Below are 5,753 nucleotides of genomic sequence, written 5' to 3'. Positions count from 1 at the left end.
TCATCAGTCTTTCCAAAGAGGAATGTACATCTTTTAGTGTGTTATCCCAGTCTTCAAAAATGCCATTCCATTCAAAGAGAATTGCATACATATGGTGCTGACATCATCAGTTTTTCCAAAGAGGAATGTACATCTTTTAGTGTGTTATCCCAGTCTTCAAAAAGGCCATTCCTTTCAAAGAGAATTGCACACATACGGTGCTGACATCATCAGTCTTTCCAAAGAGGAATGTACATCTTTTAGTGTGTTATCCCAGTCTTCAAAAAGGCCATTTTTTGCAAACAGAATTCACACACACACAGCGTTTGCAAGATTCAAACCCGCACCTAATTATGTTATGATACTTAAGAAAGACACAGTAGCAAAGCGCGCTATTCACATTACTGGATGTTTTCGCTTCTCCTGCTGTATTTATAGGGTGCTGACATCATCAGTCTTTCCAAAGAGGAATGTATATCTTTTAGTGTGTTATCCCAGTCTTCAAAAAGGCCATTCCTTTCAAAGAGAATTGCACACATATGGTGCTGACATCATCAGTCTTTCCAAAGAGGAATGTACATCTTTTAGTGTGTTATCCCAGTCTTCAAAATGGCCATTCCTCTCAAAGAGAATTGCACACATATGATGCTGACATCATCAGTCTTTCCAAAGAGGGATGTACATCTTTTAGTGTGTTATCCCAGTCTTCAAAAAGGCCATTCCTTTCAAAGAGAATTGCACACATTCGGTGCTGACATCATCAGTCTTTCCAAAGAGGAATGTACATCTTTTAGTGTGTTATCCCAGTCTTCAAAAAGGCCATTCCTTTCAAAGAGAATTGCACACATACGGTGCTGACATCATCAGTCTTTCCAAAGAGGAATGTACATCTTTTAGTGTGTTATCCCAGTCTTCAAAAAGGCCATTCCTTTCAAAGAGAATTGCACACATACACACCCCCTGCCCCCGGTGCTGACATCATCAGTCTTTCCAAAGAGGAATGTACATCTTTTAGTGTGTTATCCCAGTCTTCAAAAAGGCCATTCCTTTCAAAGAGAATTAGGTTCATAGGTTTATAGGTTCATAGGCTTATACTAGGCTAACTGCCCTAGGGCATTTATAAGCCTAGCCCAAAGTTATGTGGCTTACACCGCCCCTTATGTTAGAAATACTGTGCCCATTAGTTTGTTTTGCCTCTGTCCAGTAGTGACACAGAGATGATTCCTGGGGTAAACCTACGATCTCCCATCCACCGGTCAAGGTTTCTCTTGAACAGAGCCAGCGAGGTGCTCTGCCTCACATGGACCGGGATTTTATTCCACAGCATGGGGAGTCTTTGGGTGATAAATCTATCCCTCCAGCACATCCTATTTATATCCATGCTAAGGTTTAAGTCTCTTGCTCTAGTGGTTTTGGTGGATTTGGTTTTTTTGAGGTGGAGCATGTCCATTAATTCCGGGTTGGTCATGGCCTTGTATGTCAGGCACAGGTCTCCTCTGAGCAGACGGTATGCAACTGAATAGAGTTGGAGTTTCTTCAGTCTGGCAGCATATGGCAGGTTTTGGAGTCCCTTTATCCTTTTGGTGAGGAACTTTTGGGTTCTCTCCAATTGCTGCAGGTGTCGGGTGAGATACATCCCGAATGGAGCATTGTACTTGATCATTGGTCTAATAAGTGAAGAGTACAGGGGAACAATGACCTCACTTGATCTGGATGTGAATCCCTTCATGATCAGGTGGGCAATGTAGAAGGTATTTCGAACCACTTTAGCAACGTGAGAGTCAAACGAGAGGCCACTGTCAACCTGGGTCCCCAGGTCCCTGATAACCTCTTCTGTGCTTAGTGGGTTGCCACCTATATGGTAGCTTGGGGTTACCTTGTTTTTCCAGAAGGGTATGACTATACACTTTTTTGTGTTTAACTTCAGGCCATGGCTCTGGCACCAGCTATCAGTTTCCGTGAGACCCCTCTGAAGGATGTCTGCATCCAATGTACTATCCACTATGGCACCCAGTTTGCAGTCATCCACAAACTTTGTCAGCCATAGTCCTCCTATGTTTGCCTGTACTTCTGAGAAGTAGATGCTGAACAATAGGGGGCCAAGGACTGAGTCCTGTGGGACTCCACTTGTAACTGGCTTGGAGTCTGACATGGCTCCAGCAACTCTAACCCTGTGGGTTCTGTCCTTTAGCCAGTTTGCAACCCATCTTGTGACATATGGGTTTACATTTAAGCTGGTAAGTTTCTCTATAATACCCAGTGGGTATTGTGTCGAAAAGCTTTGCAAGGTCAAGGTAGGCTGTATGGACTGCCTTTCCTCATCAATGGCCTTGGTGACTGTTTCGAAGAAGTCGACCAAGTTCAAAAGGCAAGATCTGCCCTTGATAAAGCCAAACTGGGTTGGGTCCAAGGTCTGCAAGTCCCCTATGTCCTTGTTTATGAGTTCCATTATGATCCTCTCCATAGCTTTGCAGACCAGACTTGTTAACCTTATGGGGTGGTAATTACCAGGGTCCGTAGAGGCACCGCCTTTTTGGAGTGGGACCACAGTTGCCGTACGCCACTCCCTGGGCACATATCCTGTGGTGAGGCTAAGATTAAACAGCTGCCTTATGTGCGGGTTTAGTTCTTCATTAAGTTCATGTAGCACACAGCCGGGGACCCCATCCGGTCCCATTGATGCTGTGTTTTTAGCTTTAGAGAGAGCAGCTTTCACCTGCGCATTTGAGATGTCTGGGAGGCTACACTCAGTTGGGATAGTTATCTCTCCTTTTGGGGGGGAGAGGGGGGTGAAGTTTGTGCTGAACCTGTCTGCCAGTATGTTGGCAATGTCTGTGGGTTCAGTGATTTTTGTATCATTTTGGACTAATTCTGAGCATATCTGGGAGTTTCCACCCAGGTTTCTGACATAGCACACATACGGTGCCGACATCATCAGTCTTTCCAAAGAGGAATGTTCATCTTTTAGTGTGTTATCCCAGTCTTCAAAAAGGCCATTCCTCTCAAAGAGAATTGCACACATACACACCCCACTGCCCCCGGTGCTGACATCATCAGTCTTTCCAAAGAGGAATGTACATCTTTTAGTGTGTTATCCCAGTCTTCAAAAAGGCCATTCCTTTCAAAGAGAATTGCACACATACACACCCCCTGCCCCCGGTGCTGACATCATCAGTCTTTCCAAAGAGGAATGTGCATCTTTTAATGTGTTATCCCAGTCTTCAAAAAGGCCATTCCTTTCAAAGAGAATTGCACACATACGGTGCTGACATCATCAGTCTTTCCAAAGAGGAATGTACATCTTTCAGTGTGTTATCCCAGTGTTCAAAAAGGCCATTCCTTTCAAAGAGAATTGCACACATATGGTGCTGACATCATCAGTCTTTCCAAAGAGGAATGTACATTTTTTAGTGTGTTATCCCAGTCTTCAAAAAGGCCATTCCTTTCAAAAAGAATTGCACACATACACACCCCCCTGCCCCCGGTGCTCACATCATCACTCTTTCCAAAGAGGAATGTACATCTTTTAGTGTGTTATCCCAGTCTTCAAAAAGGCCATTCCTTTCAAAGAGAATTGCACATACGGTGCCGACATCATCAGTCTTTCCAAAGAGGAATGTTCATCTTTGAGTGTGTTATCCCAGTCTTCAAAAAGGCCTTTCCTTTCAAAGAGAATTGCACACATACACACATACGGTGCTGACATCATCAGTCTTTCCAAAGAGGAATGTACATCTTTTAGTGTGTTATCCCAGTCTTCAAAAAGGCCATTCCTTTCAAAGAGAATTGCACACATACGGTGCTGACATCATCAGTCTTTCTAAAGAGGAATGTACATCTTTTAATGTGTTATCCCAGTCTTCAAAAAGGCTATTCCTTTCAAAGAGAATTGAACACATACGGTGCTGACATCATCAGTCTTTCCAAAGCGGAATGTACATCTTTTAGTGTGTTATCCCAGTCTTCAAAAAGGCTATTCCTTTCAAAGAGAATTGCACACATACACACCCCCCGCCACCGGTGCTGACATCATCAGTCTTTGCAAAGAGGAATGTACATCTTTTAGTGTGTTATACCAGTCTTCAAAAAGGCCATTCCTTTGAAAGAGTATTGCACACATACGGTGCTGACATCATCAGTTTTTCCAAAGAGGAATGTAAATTTTTTAGTGTGTTATTCCAGTCTTCAAAAAGGCCATTCCTTTCAAAGAGAATTGCACACATACGGTGCTGACATCATCAGTCTTTCCAAAGAGGAATGTACATCTTTTAGTGTGTTATCCCAGTCTTCAAAAAGGCCATCCCCGGGATTCATGAAGCTCGGCGCAAGGCCGGTGTAAGGCCTGCACCGGCCGTGCGGCATATATATGGTGTAGTAGTGCCATATGCATATTAATGAAGGTGCGCTGCCACCACATCCACGTGCATAGGACACGTGCACGAGTGCATGGGGTGTTACTAAGCTGCGCCCAGAGGCGTGTCAATGTCGGCTGTCGATGAGCAACCTAAACTGCTGAATATTATAGTCTGCTTCAGTAGTAATCGCACCTATCAGTGTCCGTGGATAATGAAACATATGCAAAGCATGCAAGACAGATCCCGGCCACACAAAATTGAGAACCAAACAGAAATGCACGCAACACAATATGAGTTTCCGTCAATGGAACAAATATTTAAAATCGTGTGTCCGTAATGTACTGCACTGTAAGTAGTTATACCCAGTGGAAGTGAAGCGCATCATGTCCGTGCACCGCCAATACACACATCTAGCCCCATGGGCAGGGTCACCAGCAGTTCCACAGTGGTAGTGATAGTACACAGCTGGGCAGTTCTGGCCATATAACAACCATAAAGAAACCTGACAGTCCAAATTGTATACCAAACTCACACAAACATATGAATATTAAAATGTGCTATACACATGAACAGGAACGTAACCGGCACATACACATAGGATGCTATATGCGGAACCGGGACATTCAAATGCAGAACCCATGCATGCAAATGCAATACGCAACAACCCCTGTATAGCACATAATCCGCACCCATGTCCGAATGTCCACCAAATCCATCTACCAGCCTTGCGCATCCGTACACCTACACATAGCGAGTATTCCCCATATGTAGTAGGAAGTATCATCCTAGGCAGTGTCAGGATTGCAAATATGTATCCCACTTTTGTAAACATCCCATCACAGTTACGTAAATCCAAATGCCCGCGCGTTCATGTTTTGGCAAAATGTGTGCACATCCCGCGTGGGATAAGTAACCTGTTGAAACATCAGAGTTGTTTACATGCCACGGTGTCTAGTACTGTACACATCTGGACAAAACATGTATGTGTAGTCACGATACTGTTTAGTTTCTAGACAGACATGCAAAACATACTACGCAGGATGGAACACCTGTCCACCATGCAGGTCTCCCCACTAGGGTTGCCACCTGTTCAGATGCCCAAGGTGGGACATCTTTTGTAGAAATGTGAGAATTTGCAGGATAAAACATACCCCCGGCCAGTGAAAAGGACAGGATTACACTTGTTTATTTCATAGCATTTGAATTGCTTGTGCTATCCCAAATAATAGTTATGTGTTTCAGATACAAAATACCTGTATCATGCAACTATTAAAGAAAATAAGAAATATACCTTTGTCTTAAAATCACAGGACATTTGCCATGTCTTAGGTTTCGTTGCAGGACACAACTGTCCAAAGTGGGACTTCCCCTCGCAAAGAGGAAGAGGTGGTAACCCTACTCCCCACTGAATTATCGACA

This window comes from Protopterus annectens, chromosome 3.part0 (genome assembly GCF_019279795.1).
Source record: "Protopterus annectens isolate FY-2018-M chromosome 3.part0, PAN1.0, whole genome shotgun sequence".
Taxonomy (NCBI): Eukaryota; Metazoa; Chordata; order Ceratodontiformes; family Protopteridae; genus Protopterus; species Protopterus annectens.
Note: the sequence above shows the minus strand (reverse complement) of the source record.